This window comes from Heterocephalus glaber, unplaced genomic scaffold, assembly GCF_053883595.1.
Source record: "Heterocephalus glaber isolate CG9 unplaced genomic scaffold, H.glaber_assembly_v1.0 deba00001472, whole genome shotgun sequence".
NCBI lineage: Eukaryota > Metazoa > Chordata > Mammalia > Rodentia > Bathyergidae > Heterocephalus > Heterocephalus glaber.
The window spans coordinates 71,196,706-71,217,597 of record NW_028258315.1 but is presented as its reverse complement, the minus strand read 5'-3'; the positions used below and the strand labels follow the sequence as shown (position 1 = coordinate 71,217,597).

Genomic DNA, 20,892 nt, shown 5'->3' with positions numbered 1-20,892 from the left:
AGCCTCAACACCATCAAAATCTTTATTAGCGAATGGTAACCAAGGCTTAACATATGGCTAGAATGTCTTGTAGAGTGTTAAGCTACTGAACAGATTTTCATTGATTGACAGGGAATTAGAATTTAGAAGTAAATGAATTAGAAACTTCCTGTTTTTTAAAAAAAATTTATTTTTTGGTACATTTTAGGTATACAATATAATGACATTCATCATTGGAAATTTACACCTTTACATAATGTCTCTTGGTTCTTATTTTTTCCCCTTTCCCTGCCCTCCCTTCAACCCCTCCATCCCTCCCCATTTACAAAGACTTTGTTTCCATTTTTTCCTTTTATCATATTAATTCCATTCCCTTCTTTCCTTTCTCTACCCCTCCCACTTCCCCTTCCCCTTTGCCACTTTTCTTCCTATTTCACATTATCTATTAAACCTATTAGTCCTCATTTACACTTTCAGTTTCTCACACTAGAGAAACTATTTGGTATTTACACATGTGTGTCTTGTTTATTTAACTTAAGAGTATTGCCTCAATGTGCATCCATTTAGCTATAAATGTCTCTAATTTCTCATTTTTTATGGCTGAGTAATACTCCATTTTATTAAAAAAAAAAAAAAACCCACATTTTCTTTATCCAGTCTCCAGTTGATGGGCATTTGGGCTGCTTCCAAGTTTTAGCTATAACACATCATGCTGCTATGAACATGGGTGCACATATATCATTGTGGTATGATTCTTTTAATTCTTTGGGGAAGATCTGCAGCAGGGGAATAGCTGGGTCAAATGGGGCTTCCAGTCCTAGTTTTTTGAGGTATCTCCATACTGATTTCCACACTGGCTGCACCAGTCTACACTCCCACCAGCAGTGAAGCAGGGTTCCTCTTTCCTCATAGCCCCTCAAGCATTTTTTATTGGTTGAATTCATGACAGCAGCCATTCTTTCTGGTGTGAGGTGGAATCTCAGCATTGTTTTCATTTGCATTTCTCAAATGACCAGTGATATTGAACATTTTTTCATATGTTTATTTTATTTGCTCTTTCTACTTCTTTGTCTGAGAAAGGTCTGTTCATTTCAGATGTCCATTTTTGGATTGGGTCTTTAAATTTGGGAGGTCTGATTCTTTTAAATTCTTTATGAATTCCAAATAATAGAACTTTGTCTGAGGAACAGCAGGTGAAAACTTTTTCCTACATCGTGGGTTGTCTCTTCACACTGTTGGTGGTTTCTCTTGCTGTGCAGAAGCTTTGTAATAAGAAGAGATCCCACTTGTTGATTGTTTGTGCTAATTCATGGGCAACTGAGGTTTTGTTCATAAAATCTTTTCCTACACCAATGTCTTCAAGAGTCCTACCTAATGTCTGTTCTAGCTGGTTTGGTGTTTCTGTTTTAACATTTAGATCTTTAATCCATTTTGATTTTACTTTAGTGCATGGTGAGAGATATAGGTCTAGTTTTAATCTTTGGCAAGTTGAAACCCAATTTTTCCAGCACCACTTATTAAAGAGGCTATCTTTCCTGCAGTGAGGGTGTTTGTCTCCTTTGTCAAAGATGAAGTGACTGAGTGTTTCTGGAGTTGTTTCTGCATCTTCTAGTCTGTTCCACTGGTCCTCAGGTCTGTTTCTTTGCCAGTACCATGCAGTTTTTATCACAGTAGCTTTGTAGTATGGTTTCAAGTTGGGGATTGTGATACCCCCTACCATGTCTCTGTTGACTAGAATTGCTTTTGCTCTTCTAGGTCTCTTCTTGTTCCAAATGAATTTTTGGATTGTTTTCTCAAGGTACGTGAAGCATGATGCTGGGATATCAATTGGGATTGAATTGAATCTATATAGCAGTTTTGGAAGTATGGCCATTTTCACTATTTTGATTCTTACTACATGGGAGCAGGGGGATGTCTTTCCATTTTCTGATATCATCTTCAATCTCTCTTTTCAGAATGCTATGGTTTTCAGAGAAGAGGTCTTTGATTTCTTTTGTTAGGTTGATTCCTAGGCACTTCAGTTTCTTGGATGCTATTGTGAAAGGAATTGTTTACCATCTTTCTCTCTCATTGAGTCTGTTGTTCATGAAGAGGAAAGCTATTGATTTTTGTGTATTGACCTTATATCCATCTACTTTACTGAATTTGGTTATTAAGTCTAGAAGAGTTTTGGTGGAGTTCTTAGGGTCTTCTATATAGAGTATCATGTCATCTACAAAAAATGACAACTTGACTTCTTCATTTCCTATCTTTATTCCTTTTATTTCGTTCTCTTGTCTAATTGCTGTGGCTGTTTCCAAAACTATATTGAACAGGAGTGGCGATAGTGGACATCTTTATTTTGTTCCTAAATTTAATGTGAAAGTTTTCAGTTTTTGACCATTTAGCTTGATATTGACTGTTGGCTTTTTATAGATGGCTTTTATCAGATTAAGGTAGAGACCGTCTATTCCAATTTTGTGTAGAGTTTTTTTCATAAATGCATCTTGGATTTTTGTCAAATGCTTTTTCTCCATTTGTGGAGATAATCATATGGATTTTGTCCTTGGCTCTATTGATACATTGTATTACATTTATTGATTTGCATATGTTGAACCATCCCTGCATCCCTGGGATGAATCCTGCTTGGTCAGAGTGTATGATCTTCTTGATGATCTTCTGCATTCTATTTGCCAGTATCTTATTAGGAATTTTTGCATCTATGTTCATTAATGAGATTGGCCTATAGTTCTCTTTTTTGGTTGGGTCTTTCTCTGCTTTGAGGATCAAGGTGATGTTTGCTTCCAGGAATGAATTCGGGAGTATTGCTTCCTTTTCCATTTCATTAAAGAGTTTAAACAGTAGGGGCAGTAGTTCCTCTCTAAATGTCTTGTAGAATTCAGTGGTGGAGCCATTAGCTCTGGACTTTTCTTAGTTGGTAAGTTTTTAATTATGTTTTTAATTTCATTGATAAATGTAGGGTTGATCATAATTTTTAGGTTTTCTTCATTCAACTTTGGTAATTCATACATATCTAGGAATCTGTCCATTTCTTCTGTGTTTTCCATCTTATTGGCATACAGGTTCTCAAAGTAGGTATTGATGATCTGGATTTATGCTAGGTGTGTAATAACTTCATGCTTTTCAGTCCTATTTGCATGGATTTTGGCCTTTTCTTTCCTTTTTTTGATAAGTTTGGCTAAGGGTTTGTCAATTTATTTATTCTTTCAAAGAACCAAGTCTTGGCTTCATTAATTTTTTTGTATCATTCTTTTAGTCTCCATTGCATTGATTTCTGCTCTGATCTTTATAATTTCCTTCCTTGTATGAGCTTTAGGTTTGTCCTGCTCTTCTTTTTCTAGAAGTTTAAGGTTCAGAATCAGTTTAATTGGGCTCGCTCTGCTTTCCTAATATGAAACTTCACTGCTATGAATTTCCCTCATATGACTGCTTTCATTGTGTCTCATGAATTCTGATATGTTGTATTGCCATTGTCATTGAATTGTAGGAACTATCTGATTTCTTCTTTAATTTTCTCTGTGACCCATTGGTCATTCAGAAGTTTTGTTCAATTTCCATGTGTTTATGAAATTGTTACAGTTTCTTTTGCTATTGATCTCCAATTTCATCACACTATGGCCTGATAATATATAGGGAATAACTTCAATTCCTTTCCATTTACTTAAACATGTTCTATGTGTGAGTATGTGGTCTATTTTGGAGAATGACCCATGTGCAGCTGAGAAGAATGTGTATTCTGATTTTGTGGGGTGGAACACTCTGTAAATATCTGTGAAGTTCAAGAGTTTGAGTTCTAGCATTTCATTGTTTATTTTTTGTCTAGTTGATCTATCTATTTGTGAGAGTGGGGTATTGAGGTACCCTACTACTATTGTATTAGTGCTTATTTGATTTTTCATGTCTGTTAGTTTTATATTTGGGTACACTAGTGTTTGGTGCATAGATATTTATGATTGTCATCTCTTCCTCTTTGATTGTTCCCTTTACAAGGATGGAGTATCCTTCTTTGTCTCTCTTAATTAGTGTTGGTTTGAAATCCACTTGATCTACAAAAAAGATACCTACTCTTGTTTTTTTTCAGGTTCCTGTTGCATGGAGTCTTGTTTTCCACCCTTTAACTTTCAGCCTATGAGTTTCTTTTTGAATTAAGTGTGTTTCTTCTATGCAACATATTGGTGGATCTTGCTTCTTGACCCATTCTGCCAGTCTATTTCTTTTGATTGGTGAATTGAGACCATTAACATCGATGGTTATAACTGATACATATTAACTTATCATTGTCATGACTTTTTCTTTTTGTTGGATTCTCCCCCTTTACATTTAATTTCTTGTCATGCCTAATGGATTCATTCTGCTGTGCTTCCTGGAGTTGTGATCCTCATTGCCTTTTCCTAGGATATTGTCTAAATTTTTTGGAGTGCTGGTTTGGTATTCATGAAGTTCCTGAAGTGCTCTTTGTCATGAAAGTTCCTTATTTCTTCATCAATTTTGAAAGATAGTTTTGCAGGATATATCAATCTGGGCTGGAGGCTATTTTTCTTTAGGGCTTTGAATGCATCACTCCAAGCTCTTCTTGCCTTGAGGATTTGCATTGAGAAGTCTGCTGTGATTCTGATGGGCTTTCCTTTGTATGTGATTTGTTTCTTTTCTTTGATTGTAGAATTTTGTTCTTCTGTTGGGTTTCTGGAATCTTAACGATTATATGCCTAGGTGTAGATTTTTTTTTTATCAAGGCTAGTTGAAGTCCTATATGCCTCACTTATCTCTATGTCAAGTTCTTTTCCCCTGCTTGGGATGCTTTCTGCCTTTATTTCTGTGAACAGTTTGTTTTTTTATGTCATCTGCACACTCTCCTGCTTCTTTATTGACTCCAATCAGTCCTATGTTATTCTTCTTTGCATCATCTAGCAGCTGCTGGATCAATTTCTCATGGTCCCTTACAATTTTGAAGCAATTTTTCTTTTCCTGGACACTAATGGCAATCTTATCTTCTATATGTGAAATTCTGTCCTCACATTGGCTCATTCTGCTGTGTAGACTTTCAGTGGAGTTTGTAATGTGTAAATCTGTTTGCATCTGTTTTATAGATTCCATTTGTTTCCTATGTTGGGATTCCATCATATTCCTCAGCTCCTCTATTTTTTTAATCTGTGTCTTCTCTAGGTTTATTAATCATGTCTTGCACTGTGCACACAATCTCTGCTCCTTTGTGAGAAATTATTTCTGATTTCATTTTTTCCAGATCCTCTTTTTTGGCCAGTTCAGGGAGTCCAGGTGGTTGAGTATCAGAGTATTCCATCTCCCTTCCCTTTGGGGTTGCTGTAGGTGATCTGGAAGTCTGTTTTTAAGACCTGTTTATGTGTCTTCTTATTTCGAAGGTGGTGGTGGTGGGGGGTGCTGTTGGCACCCAACTGGCTCACCGCCTCTGGGCTGGGAGCAGTGGAAAGGCGGTCTGGAAGCCCCTTCCTCTGGGCCAGAGCTTCCTGTTTTTTGACCTCTTTGAGCCCCTGTGTTCTTTACAGAGTGGAAAAAGGTTGTCTACCTTAATTATTTCTGTGAAAATGAAGAAAGGAAACATTTAGCCAATATGAGTTAGGCACATTATTCGTTACTCTGGTGAAATGGTTTTAGTAATGCTAGTTATTGTTTGTGGCTGTGACTAAAGACCATTTTAACTGAAATATTTCATTGTTCTACTTGTATAGGGCTCTTTTATAGCACATAAATGCTCTGTGCATGAAGTAAAAGGAGGAAATAATGAGATGGTTTAGATGAGAACAAACTTATACCTTTAATCGTTCCTCATTAAGTGTTTTCTGGTGCAAATAGGAGAATGCTCTCTGGAGAACAAAAAGATAGAGACCTAGAGGAAGAGCATGGGAGCCATTCCAGGCCATGTTTCCTGGGAGGGACAGTGTTACACATCAGTAAATGTCAAACCTTTGTGTTCCAGATATAGATTTGAATCTCAGCTCTATCACTTTCTGGCCTACAACCCAATCCACACATTTAAATCTCACTTGTAAAACAGTGACCAAAATTCCTTTGTTTGTTATGAGTATTAATTTAGATAATATATATGGTTCTGGGCACATATGAAATTTCTAGCATACTCACTGAATATCATGCTCAGAAGGAGAGTACAGAGAAGTCAAGGATTCCAAAAGACAGAGAGTAGAGTTAAACATTTTTCTATCTTTCCTCTATACATGTTCAACAAAATCTGGCTTTCATGTAATATTCACCAAATGTGCCTTGATCTTCATAAATAGCTCTCTAATAATTGCCACCAAGAATAATGGCAGAGGAACATTCAATCACACCAAACACCTTCAGCTAGGTTCCTAAAGTTTCAGTGCCTTTGAGTTGCAACATCTGCTTTTCCAAATCATCATTTGGGACTCCTTGGTCCAAGCACTAGGACCAGGTAAGCTGCTACATAGTATATCACCATTTTACATGGATCAGAAAGGGGACCTCTTTCACTTTGGGGTGTAATCTTCATCTTCTACTCTTCATTAGGAATCCAGTCAATACAGCTTTTGGTGTGTTAAGCAATAGCAATAGGGATGAATGTCTCCCTCTTTGTAGGGCTCTCCACCCCAAGCATCATAGCCTCAGTGTAATTCTGAGATTTAACATAAGAATTTCCACAAATGCACAACTCCTACTTGCTGCTCAGCTGAGCAAACAGCAAACTGTCCCTACACTTGACACCTGGTGAAACTTTCATATCTAAATCTTTAAAAAGGTCTTAAAAACTTCAGTGACCTTGTGACAATAAATTTGGTGAAAGAAAACAGAGAGCTAGATAAGAGGTAATAGTGTGTGAAAGGAAAAATTTTGTGGTTTTTAAGTAGATTGATAAAGATGATACAGGGTTTTGTGTTACTCTGTAGAGTAATGCAAAGGGCATGGTTTTTAAAGTAAGAATCTCAGAACTAATATTACCAGTATATCACTGTGGATAGTTCATTCACCTTTTTACTCTAAGTGTTTGTGTTCTTCTAATTCTTACCTTACATACTCCTGGGAACTATGCAAAGCAGGGTACAACCAGAGATATCAGTCCTGGGATATTATCGTCACTCAAACCACTTCAATTCTGGCTTTCAAACTGGAATTTTCTGGACAAACCAACAGTAGGTTGACTTATGTCCTTAAAGTCAAAGGTAAATCAAGTTTACATACCTGGCATATTGTCTCCAGAATGTTCCCAGGGTGGAACCATCCTTATCACCTCCCTTCCCCTAAGAAACACTTCCTTCATCTAGAACTGGATCCTGAAGCACTGGCTTTTTTAATCCAGAGAGCAATTGAAAGGAAGGGTGCTTTTCACCTGACATGATTACCACATTCTAAAAGCACTCATACAAAACCAAGAAAGCTGGTCTATTGAACAACCTGAACTTGGCTAGACACAAGTGTGAAAGGGATTTATTTTTTTCCCCAAGCATTCTCTTTGACTCTTCTCTGTTGAATCTCCCTCTGTTGCTTATCTTGGACAGATTCTATACTTTTCAATTGTTTGACAATTTAAAAGACCTAGTCTGCTTTAAAACTTTAATCATATATGCCATTTAACACATAAGAGGCAGAATATAGAATTGTAAGACAAGGGCAGCTGCACTGGAACATCTTGTGTCCCAGAATTCTGTTTATTTACTTTTTATTGTTTTGTTTTGTAGGGCACTTACAGGCATTGTGATAGAGGCAGAAAGAAATGAGAAGGAATTAGAATCACTGTGACTGAGAAAAGAGGCAATCCTTCCTACCTGAAGCTTTTAAAAATAGCATAATGATAAAAATTAAGCCATTCTAAATCTCTTCTCTTGCTCGACCCTCCTTTTCAATATCCAAAACTTGGATTTTAATTGCTTTCAGAGTGAATGTTTTACAGGAACTAAGACAGGTGGAAAACTAAACCCCTTCACTTCCTTTAGCTGTACTTCTCATTCTGATTAATCCATTTTTGTCACCTGTCCCAGCATTGTATTGCTAGTTGTAGAAAGGCACACACCATCAGATCATCATTCTATTCTTTTACCTGTTCAAAGTCCCTTTCATAATACCAGTTCCCATACCCTCTTGCTCCAATGTCTTCTTACCTTGCTGACATTCCTTTCAGACAGAAAGCAGAAAAGCAACTGAGTCATACCCACAGCAAATCCATTTCTCCTTATCATTCCAAGCAGAGGATGTTCAGGGCATTCTGCAGGAGCCCTCTCTCCATACTGAAGTCTGTCTCTAGATCTTTTCTCCATATGGGACTGGATCCTGGAGCACTGGCTATTTAAAGACATACAACACATCAGCAAAGACAGCAAATGTGATAAGGACCTCTACCTTCTACCTGCACATCTCCCCAATAGCGCACCCTGCCGGAGAACACAAGCACAGCAGCGCCCCCTACTGGGCAATAACGCTGACTTCCTCAGTCCTCTGTCTCCTGCCCATTTTCCTTACACATAATTGGTGAGAAAAGGAGGATAGAGAGAATGGTTAAGGGCAGCAAGTTTGTTTAGGTTGCCATTTTAAAAATAATGTTAAAAAATTTACATTCAATAAAATTAATTTTTCACGTAGAGTTGTACATCCACCACCACCGAAATAAAGGCACAAATCAGTTTCATCGCCGTTAAAGCTTCCTCAATTCTCACTCTTGTGTGCATTCCTGCCCCACCCTGAAGTCCTGGCAACTACTAACTTGCTCCCTGGTCCCCTCCAGAACATGGTGTAATGGGACTGCATGTTGCCTTTGAGTAAGGCTTCTTATTTATCACAACACATTTCAGATTAATCTACTTTATTGCTTCCATCAATAGTTTGTTGGTTCTTACTGCCGAGTAGCAGTGAATTGTATGATCACAGCTCAGCTTGTTTATCCATTCTCTAGCAGAAGGACATCTGGGTCTCCAATACTGGGCAATTATGAACGAAGTTGCGATAAGCATTCATCTAGGGATTTGGGAACTATCTAAGTCAAACATAAGTTTGTTATAAGAAACTGCCACACTGCTTTCTAAAAAAAATCATGCCACTTCTTATTTTCACAACTAATCTCTAAGAATTCCAGTTGTTCAGCATATTTGACAGAATTCAATACTTGATATTTTTAAAGAAATTCTGATTTGCATAGCATTATCTTGCTGTGATTTTAATTTTTATTTCTTTAATGATGAATTCTGTTAAATTTTTTATTATCTGTTTCTTGGCCATATGTATATCTTTTTTGATGAATTACCCAATCAACTGTTATGATCATTTTAAAGCTGAGATTTCTTTTTTATTGTTGTTTTGAGAATTCTTTGTGTATTCTGAATATAAGTCCTTTATCAGATGTGTGATTCACAAATCCTGTCTTCCAAGCTGTAGCTTTTCACTCTCTTAAAAAGTATTTCAATAGAGCAAAAGATTTCAATTTTTTATGAATGCCAACTTATGTTTTGTTTTTCTTTTATGTATTGTGCTTTGGTGCTGTACTTGAGACCTCTTGACCCAACTCAGAATCTCAGACATTTTCTTCTATTTTTCCTAAAACTTTACAAGTTTTACATTTTACTTTTAGGACCATGATACATTTTGATTTGATTTTCAACAGAGTATGAACTTGTGGGTTGAGGTTCTCCCTACCCTTTGATATACCCAGTTGATATCCAATCGGTCAAGCACCATTTATTGGAAAGACTACCATTTCTTAATTAAATTTACTTTTATACTGTTGTAAAGTCAACTGCCCAGATTTATGTGAATCTAGTTCTGAACCCCCTTTCAGCTCCTGTACATCTATATTTTTATCAGTACCTCATTATCTTGCTTTCTGAGACTTTACCAAAAATGCACCAATAAACTCAATGGAAATATATATATAAAAATTAGGTCCTACGAGTCTTCCAGCTTTGTTCTTTTTTGAAATTTTACTGCCTATTCTAGTTCTCTAAAATTAACATCAGTATAGAATAATATCTAGAAGCCCCCAAATTTAACAGTAAATAATCCAGCTATAAAATGGGCAAAAAAAATGAACAGACATTTAACCAGAGATATACAAATGACAGACAAATGAAAAGATGGCTCAACATGTTTCCATTTATTTGGTTCTTTGATTTTTTTGGATGTTACATCTTTCAGGATTGAGATTTTGTACAAATTTAGAATCAATTCTAAGAGTACTGCTTTTAATTTTTATTTATAGTTCTTCACTAGAACATGAAAATATGATCAATATTTGTGTATTGGCCTTGTAGCCTGTGAATTTGCTAAACTCACGTATTAGCCTTAGAAACATTTTTGAAGATTCCTTTCCATATATTTTATCATGCCACCTGCGACAAGGAATCGTTTTATTTTATTGCTTTATAGTTGTATGCCTTTTACTCATCTTACTTGCTTTATTGCACTGCTCAGGACTCCCAGTATGATGGTGGATAAGAATTACAAGTGAAGACATCCTTGCTTTGCTCCCGATCAAAAATGGGAATCATTCAGGATTTTGTCATTAGGTATGTTTCCTGTTAATTTTTTTTTTCTCCAGTATCAGGAATTGAGCTCAGGACCTTCCACTTACCGCTCAGGTATGGCACCATTGAGCTATATCCCAGGCCCTTCCTGTTAAGTTTTTGACCTTTCACAAGATTAAGGAATTTCAGTTCTGATCTTAGCCAGTTGAGAATATTACCTTGAATGGATGTTGAATTTTTACAGATGTTTTTTCTCACCATATGAAAATAATTGTCTGATTTTGTTTCAATAGTCTGTTAATTAAATGAATTCTATTGATTGATTTTTCTAATGTTAAATCAGTTTTACATAGTTGGGGGAAAAGCACTATTCAATCAAGACTTATCATTCTGCTCTTATAATCCTAGATTTTCCCTGCTAAAATTTTACTGAAAATTACTCTTAAGTTCATGAGGGATACTAGTCTGCAGTTTTCTTTCATTGTAATGTATTTGTTTGGTTTGGATATAAGGATAATATTTTCCTCAGAAAATATTCTGTTTTAGTTTCTGCAAGAAATTTTGTACAAATGACATTATTTCCTCTTTAAATATCTGGTAGAATTTTCCAGTTAAGCCATCTTTACATGTTTTTTTATTTATCAAAAGATATTTTATCAAAGAAAAAAGTAACAAATGCTCATGAGGATATAGAGCGAGGGAGTTTTCATACTTTGGGGAATTGAAATTAGTACAGCCACTATGAAAAACATAGAAACAGAACCACCGTATAATCCAGTGATTCAGTTATTGAGTATGTATTAAAAGGAAATGAAATAGTACGTTTGAAGAGATATCTGCATGCCCTTGTTTATGGCAGCCACTATTCACAATAGACAAGATATGGAATCTGTCTATGTGTCTATCAATGGGTGAATGAATTTAAAAGATGTATTCTACACAATGGAATACCATTGAGCCATAAAAAAAAAATCCTATCATTTGTGACAAAATGGATTGGATTGGAGGACATTATGTTAAATGAAATAAATCAAGCACAAGAAAAACAACACATTCTCATCTATGTGTGAAAAGTAAAAACAGTGATCTCATAGAAGTAGAAAGTAGAAGAGTGGTTACTAGAGGCTTAAAAGGTCATGTGGAAGATAGAGAGAAGATGGTTAACAGGTAGAAGGATGCAATTGGGTAGGAAAAGAGGAATAATTTCTAATGTTCTGCAACACAGTAAGGCAACTATGGCTGGTAATTCTTAATATATTTCAAAATAGGTAGTAGAGAGGATTTTGAATGTTCCTAACACAAAGAAGTGATAAATATTTGAGGTGATGGAAATACTATCCAAATTTCTACAAATGACCTAATGGCCATACTAACTTACTTTCTCATAGACCATATATGAGAATTCCCCTTTGTATTCTCACCAGAATTTATTTTTGTCATTTTTATAATATTCATTTTAACTGGGGGGAGATTTATGGTATTTTCTTAATTGTTTTATTTTGCTTTATATTTCCTAATGATTGGTAACATTGAACATGTTTTCATATATTTATTGGCTATTTGTACATCTTTGGAAAAATGTCTGTTCAGATCATTTGCCTTTTTAAAATTAGATTGTTATTTTTGCTGTTGAGTTGTGTTCTTTATATGTTCAGGGTATTAATCCTCTTTTGGATGAATAGTTTGTATGTATTTTATCCCATTCTTTAAGTTGTTTTTAACTCTGTTGATTGCTTCCTTTACTATGCAGAAGCTTTTTAGTTTAAGGTAATCTGATTTGTCAATATTTGCTATGCCTTCCTACACTTTTAGAGTAATGTGCAAAAAATATCTTTGCCCAGACCAATGTTCTAAAGCATTTCCCTATATTTTCTTCATAGTTTCAGGTCTTCAATCAATCTTGAGTTGATTTCTTAATACGATGAGTGGTAAGGGGTCTAGTTTCATTCTTCTGCAGTTGAATATCCAGTTTTGTCACAATTTATTGAGACTGTCCTTTCTCCAAAGCTTGTTCTTGGCACCTTTATCAAAATCAGTTGGCTATTAATAAGAATTTATTTCTGAGTTCTCTATTTTGTTCTTTTAGTCTATGTATCTGTTGTTATGCAAGTACTCTGCTGTTTCTGCTCAGGATTGTTCTGGATATTTGTGACTTTTGTAGTTCTATATGAATTTTAGGATTTTTTTTCTCTTTCCGTGAAGAGTGCCATTGGTATTTTGATGGGGTTGCATTGAATCTGTAGACTGCTTTGGATAGTATGGACATTTTAATAATGGTACCAATTTTCTAGTCTATGAATATGGGAGACTTTTCAATATTTTGCATTTTCTTTTCCATTTTTATTAGTGTTTTATAATTTTTATTGTAGAGCTTTTTTATTTCATTGGTTAAATTTATATTTTGTAGCTATCTGTAATTATAATTTGCCTTATTATTTTTTTCAATTGTTGTATAGAAATACTACTGATTATGATCTTGAATTCTGCAATTTTGCTGAATTCATTTATCATTTCTAACATTTTTGAATGAAGTCTTTAGATTTTTCTAAATATGCAATCATGTCATCTGTCCAGAGGGATACTTTGATTTCCTTATTTTCAATTTGAGTGTCCTTTATTTTCTTTCTCTTTCTCAACTGCTCTGGCTAGGTCTTCTGTTCTACATAGTTTCTAATTTCCCTTGAAACTTTATCTTTGACTCATTGATTAATGGTATTCAGTTCAGGAACTTAATTCATTCCATGATTCTGGTGAAGATGCCTGTGGTTTAGTTCATTATCTGGTGCAGAGTTCAAAAATGGAAGGAAAAATTTGCCAAATACTTCTGTTTGAGAACTAAATTATTCATGAACAGAAGGTGAACTGAGGTACATGGTTTAATTTCCAAATACTTGAACATTTTCCAGATATCTTTTAAAAATCTATTTCTAGTTTAGATATGGCATGGTCAGAGAACTTACTTTGCATCATTTCCATCCTCTGAAATCTGTTGCTATGTGTTTGTTTCCCAGAAGATAATACACCTTGATGGTAGTCTACATGAACTTAAACAGCATGTGGATTCCGTTGTTATGTAAAGCATTCTTTAAATGCGGCTTGACTCAGGGTGTTTGAGCATTGCTCCAATCTTCTGTATCATTGCTGGGTTTCAGTCTCCTCGTTCTCTCGGTAACTGAAAGAGCAGTAAGTCTCTCAGGGTAATCACTCTGTGCATTTGTAAGGATTTACAAACTTTTCATTGTAATTGCATGAATCTTTTCCCATATATTTTGAAGTTCTGTTTTCAAATAAATATATAAGGATTAATTCTTTCTAATAAATTTACCTCCTTATCATTATGTGATGTCTCTCCTTATCCCTAGCAAATTTCCTGTTTGTAAAATTTATAATATTCAAGAAAAAAGCCACTTCAGGTTTCTTTTGATTAAAGTTGGCATGGCATATTTTTTCCATTATTTACTTTTAACCTACTATTATCATTATGTTCAAAGTAGGATACTATGGACAGCAAAAAGCTGGGTTGTGTTTTTGTTTATTTGGGGTTTTTATGCAAATGACAGTCACTGTCTATTAATGTGCTTAGACCATTTATGATTAATATAATTTTATTATTTGATTTACAGCCACTATTTTACTATTCATTTTCTATTCATCTCATTTATTTTCCTGTTTCCTTTTTCCTACCTTTCTTCAGATAATTTTAATATACTTAATATGTAATTTGGCTTGATCCATTGGCTCTGGCTATATCCCTTTGAAATATTTTCTTTGAAATTATTCTAGTGACTGAAATATACATTGTTAATTTTTCACAGTACATTTAAAGTCAATATTAGGAAATTCCAAAATATACAGTGTCATTATGAACATATAGTCACTTTATATCTTTTTTTATACCATAGTTATATAAATTGCTTTGCTATGCAAGCAGATAATGTTATAGCATTTCTGTCAACAGACATATATATTACAAAGAATTTAGAAGAGGACAAAAATATAATCTATATGTTTTTCCAGATATTTACCAGTTTTGCTGCTCTTTTTTATTCCTGAAATTTAAAAAGTCCTTGTATTATTTCTTTTTAGTTTAAAGAGCTTCCATTAGCATTTCTTTCGGACTGCAACCAATAGCAAAAATTTTTCTTATTCTTTTCTTCATTTGAAAATATCTTTCTTTTGCCTTCATTCTTAAAGGATATTGTTGCTGGATATATAATTATTGGTTGACCATTTAAATATACTGTTCACTGACTTTTCTTCCTGATGGTCTCTGATGAGAAATTCAAATAGTTGTGGGTTATTTTCTTTAAATTTTTTGTATTTAGTATAAACTGACTTTGATAATGTAAATTTGTATCTTTCATCAATTCAGGACATTTTCAGACAATATTTTTTCAAGAATTCTTTCTGCACAACTCCCATTCTCCTAATTTCTGGAGCTCTAGTAGCATAAATGGAAGAAATTTGATATTTCTCCACAGGTTCTTGGGTTCATGTTCATTTTTTAAAAATTTTTTGATCTCTGTGTTGTCCAATTTGATAATTCCTCTTCCTATATTTTTAAGTTCACTGACTCATCTCTTACCTCTTTATTCTTCCTCTGATTGAATGAATATTCTATTTCAATTATTAGAGATTTTATTTCTCAAATTTATATATCGTTATTTTTTGTAGTTTCTTACTTTGTGTTGCGATTTTTATCTTTTCATTCATTTCCAAAGTATTCTTTTTTACTTCATTGATTTCAGTTATAATAACTATTTTAAAGTCATTGATAATTCTAATTTCTGTGTAATTTCATGTTTGTCATCTGGGACTTTGAAAGGAATTCCTATTGTTATTCAGTTCTCAAAGTCTTGTTACATTTGCATGTGCTTCTAGAGGATGAATCTAGGATTTATGTCAGTTCATATATCAAATAGGATATTGTCTTTTCCTGGCTGGAATTTCCCATACTTTTTTGTCTTCATGAGACCCCTTTTGGGCCCAAGAAACATTCTTAATCTCCTTACACCATGTATACATAATTATATACCAAAACCAAATATTTCTTAGCTTCCTGATCTCTGGCTCCACATTTGTTCCCATCTCCACAGCACTGATCACACCAATAAAGAGTGGTACAAAAAGTGGGTGTATGAATAAGCCACAATTTCCAGATTAAGAAAAAAATGATATTTTACTTTGATCAATGGCAGGAAATCTGTTTCCCAGATCACGAACATTTTATGCAAGTGCCCTTGTGACCTAGTGATTGTCTCTACCAACTAAGGTTCTCAGGAAAATTCTACTAGAAGCAACCGAACAAGATTTTGGAAGAAAAATTCTCCTTGAGGGAGTCAGTCCATGATCAGCTAAAACCAAGAGCATAGATATCCCATGCATTAGTTTTTATCATTGATTTGTTTAATACTGTAAAATGCATGGTGGTATTTTGAATTTCAAAAATAATACGGATTAAAATAACTCCATTCACTACATACAAAATGCCAGATCTTTGAAATTTAATAGAATAAAAATTATTTATTATTGAATATCATCACTGACTATACAAAATGTTGAGTTTTCCTATTATCCAATTCCATATTGCATTATACCATGGCTTGATTACCAAAAAGAATATTATCTTAACATTGATGAGCTTGAGTTTAATGGATTTGCTAAGAAAGTTGAAAAGTAAAAGCATCTGAAACATTAAGTCCAAGGGTACTAAAATCCAATGGTTTTTATCCAGAGTTCATAGACATCAGAAAACTTCCTAGAAATGAATATTTATACCAATGACCCAGAACAGACATCTTATTCACTGCAGAGGGAAAGGAAAAAAACTCAAGGTCATAGTGTGAAGTGTTTCTTTTTAAAATCAATAAGCAGTAAAGACAAAGAACTACCAAAAAAGTATGCCCCTACAGGTATTCTTTGGAGTATTATATGTTATACTCAGGAAAAAAAGTAGAAACAATAAAAACATAATTATAGGAGAACAATGAAGTTATTTATGGCACATCCACTCAAAAAATTAACATGCAGGCAATAAAATAAATAATATTTAAAAGGAAGTTTTATGGGTATAGAAAAGTCTACATTCTCTAATATAAACTGTGTGTGTGTTTACATGTGTGTGTGATAGCCATGGGAGATTGATTCCAGGACTCCCCACAGATACCCAGACACCCAATCTGTAGATTTTAAAGTCCCTTATATTTTCATATAACCTACACACATCTTTCTGAAACTAAATTATCCCTAGATTAGTTGTAATACCTAATGCAATGTAATTACCATGTAAATGCTTATCATCCTATACTGAATAACAAGAAAAAAGCCTGTTCATATTCAATACAGACACAATTATTGATCTGTGAATGGCTGAATTTAAAGATATGGGAACTTTGAATAGGAGAGTCTAACTGTAAAATATATAATATGTTTATATATATACATGTATATATATTTGATATATTTTCCATATATACATACATAATCTATGTATGTGTGTATGTGTCACAGCCTGCTTTACAAAACTACCTCTGGGGAATAATTGGCAGTTTGGAGATAATTTTAAAGGTTTTAAGAATCAGCCACAAAACTAAACTTGTCTGTTCTTTTCTTGTGATATCAATAAAAACAAAAGTGTAGGAAACCAGGCAGATTACAAAATAAGGAACTGAAGCTCTCTGTGAGTAACTGAGTTTAACTGTAATGGAGTACTCAGCAGCCCCTGAACCAGTGAAACAGCTGAGGCCAGCAGTGTACAGTGACGTCACATACGTCAGTGGCTCTGAGGGCTATGGGAAGCAGATGGTACAGCCAGAGGTGCCACTTTACATCAGAAGAGTAATCAGACCACTTGCTTAATGACACTAAGTACATTGCTTGAACTCAACTCAGGAATTCATACACAAATTTGGACTCTGGTAAAATATTTCCTTACTTATTTTTGCTATATAATATGATAAGAGAAAAAGTTGGGAGAGAACTACAAGTTTTAATCTTACATTAAAATTGGTAAGTGTCTGTCAAATGGTGAATGTATAAATAAGTGATAAAATAGTCATAGAATTCAGTACTACTTTGCAATTTTAAAAAATGAGTTACTGATACATGCAGTAACATGGATGAATCTCGCAAACATTAGAATATGTATAGTATGTTCCCATTTATGTGAAGTTCTACTATAAAGAAAACTGGTCTATGATGACAGGAAATAGGGCAGTGTGATTGCAGGGGGCACAAATGAACTTTCTAGTGCTGTATGACGGAAATATCCTACAACTTGGCTGTGCTGGTAGTTATATGAGTGTGTTTATTTGTTAAAACTCATTGCACTACATAACTTAAAATAGGTGTATTTTACTCTACATAAATTAATACCTCAATAAAATTTATTAGAATTCTAAAATTAGCCTGGTAGCACACAAAATAAAAACAATTATCTCTTGTTAAATAGATTTAATTATGAAGCTCCATTAAAGGACATTTATTTACAAAAGCATTTCCCTGCCAAGTGAAGATCTGGATGGAGTTCTTAGGATTGTTCTTTTCAATCTTAACTGGGTATCAAAACCACACGGATACCTTCTTAGTTTCAGTTATACTGTACTCTGGCACAGGCCTGGCTGGAGACTTTTCAGGGCTCCCTGTGTCTCCAGTGTGTGGCACAGATGAAGGACTACTGAGCCTGATTCCCCTTCACCTGCCCAGTGTCCCTTAGCAGAGATGTGACACTGTGGCTGAGCTTCCCCGCCCACCAGGGTGTCCCAAGTATTTTCTAAGGTAAATCTGTGTGGGGGACTGACTGAGGCGTTTGCCCAGGTAACCCATCAGAGGGAGATTCTAAGAGCAAAAATACTCTCACAGATTCATGTGGGCACATAACGATCACTAAATTAATTAGTTAAACTCAGCTGGTCCTACAAAACAAAGATGAGTCACTTGAACTTCCTTAGTAGAGTACTGTTGATATAGTAGTCCTTCTACAAAAGAAATAAGTGGGGCTGAGTCCAGGATAATCATGTATCTTCTCTCTTCAAGATGAGGGAAGACAGTATTGAAGTGTGTCAGGACAAAGAAAATAGATGTGTGAATGCAAAACTCAGGGTCCTTTGCTGGCCTTTTGAAAACAGAGGAAAGAGGTAATACATAGGTGTTAGGCACGTTCTAAACATTATCTTATTCAGTTCTTCACCTTTCTTATTGAATATCCTGCACTGGGCTTAGCTCACTTGGTGAGATGGTAACTGAGGTTCAGAGAGGTCATTTGCCTTGCCCAACTCACACACTAAGCAGCAGAGCTACAATGAATTCACTGTCCCAAAAGTCTGCAAGTGCTCTTTCTGCTATACCATGCCGTCTCCTACTTTCTTGAAAGGGGATAAGAACGATAGCATTATAATAATAATAATAATAATAATAATAATAATAATATCATCTAGTAAGAGTTTTCTATGTGCTAGGAACAGACTTCAGATTATATCTACATCTATGTCTTTGCCTAGACCTAAACCTAGATACAGATATATGCATGCCAACTTAATCTTCATACCAGTCCTAAGAGGTAGGCACTATTATTATCTTCATTAAATATTACAAGTTATAACATAACTTGCAAAGAGGTTTAATAACTTTCTCAAGGTCACAAAGCTGCAGAAGACAGAAATTATTTAATGATAATCCCCTTCTAAACACATCCTACCTATCCGTGCCAGCCAAAGAAGAGATAATTTTACTACCCTTGGTTTCAACTTCAATACTCATTATAACTCAATACAATTATGACTTCAGAATATCAGCTCTTCACTTCAGACATTGCAAACCTGTGATACTTCACCTTGACTGCAGTGATCGTGGTATATGGGAAAAATCTAGTTATTGCGAACTCTATTTGCAAGATCAATGTGAATATTATTACTTATCATTTTAGAAAAATCATGGATTAACAAGCTGGAAAAATACTTCTGACAGCTTGTGCAGCGAAAGAAGCAATGCATTTTGTCTGACATGAAAAAGGGATGTAGCAAAAGTAGTGCTAGGAGCAAGGATTGTCAGCTGGAATTGACTATGGAAAGATGGAGCCTGCTTTCTTTATCAGATCTGCTTCCAAGCAGCAACCTGTGAGTCAGGGCTTCACATTTCACTGACATATGCAAGTTCTTACCACGCTAAGCCCTGCAGGGCAAATGCCAGCATTGGAAATGTGAACTAGGTCCAGCCCTGCCTCGTATATCATCAGCACAACTGTCGCCTGAGTTTTCACCAAGGAACTTTTATTCATAATAATGCAATCAGAATGGGAAGAGAACCATGGAATCCATCACACTAACAGTATTTTTACTTGAACGGATTTGTGTAATATATACACTCATACAGAGGGTAAATATAAGCAAGAATTATTCTAGGATCAAAGAAAGATGATTTAAATAACTGGCACAGTTCACCAATTTAAACCTTCATTGTTTATAACAAGCCATTTGTACTTCATTTAAAAGTCACCCATATTCATTCCTTTGTGCAGGCTTTCAAATCCATGTCCTTGGAGCCCACCTTCCTTGAGGGAGGTCCCAGGGTCTCCTCCCTGCCAGCTTCAGGAAGGAGCACTCTTGGGATGCCTCTCCACCTCACTCTCTTGCCAAGCTGTGCTAGGAAGTTAGTAAGGGTAGCCAGAATGTGCCCCCTCCTTGGACAGCCAGACTGGCAGCACCAGCTGTCATGTCATCAAGCTGTCATGTCATCGGGGGAATTCTATCCTTCTTGAATTGCATTTACTAGATGGAATTGGTTTATCAAGTGCTTTTTCTCCTCAGAGTTTAGACATTAAAATGTTTTGGTTTTTTCCCATCTCAGCTTTTATCCCTACTTATTAAATCCACATTTTCTCTCTTAATAATATCTTAGGAAAATTCCAAACTATTTCCTCAATTTCCATTATTAAATTTGGTCTGGATTAGTTTTAAATTTCAATCTTGTGCTCACTTCAAAGCTTCCTGCATCCCCCATTAGACTTGTGGCTCAATTCACAGGGTGTGATGGATAGCAGGGAATGTGACTGCTTTGCACAAACCTCCACCCTAACCCTCCCAGGCTCCATCTGTTCTGAGTTCTTGGGTTGAGGAATGCAAGAAGGGGCCATGACCTTCTTGATCATGCAAGTGAGACTGGCTCTTCCTGTTGAATGCGGCTGCTTCTCTGGCCTTCACCTCTGGCCCTCAAGACCCTGTGTCTGGCCTCCCCCTAGTGCTCATAGCACAAGAATGGGCCCCCTAAAGCAGGAGTCCAGCTCTATCTCCACCCTTCTGCAACTCCCCAACCCCATGGTCTCTATCCTGTGTGCTTCCCCACACCTCTGCTGCTAAGATCTCCTCATGCACTGGGCCTCTCACAGGACAGTGTGTCAGAATGCCATGTATCTCCAGCTACCTTTGCAGCAGGACATTGACACGGGCTCCCATTTGGC

At 35.4% G+C, this 20,892-nt stretch overlaps 1 long non-coding RNA gene across 2 annotated transcripts in view; it reads right to left on the bottom strand.

Moving 5' to 3' along the window:
* LOC106010489 (uncharacterized) overlaps positions 1–20,892 on the bottom strand; it is a 129,749-nt gene that overhangs the window by 38,531 nt on the left and 70,326 nt on the right. For both annotated transcript variants that reach the window (XR_015439529.1, XR_001184273.3), the window contains exon 2: positions 8,088–8,268. This is a non-coding gene — a long non-coding RNA (uncharacterized LOC106010489). The remainder of the gene's footprint in view (positions 1–8,087; positions 8,269–20,892) is intronic.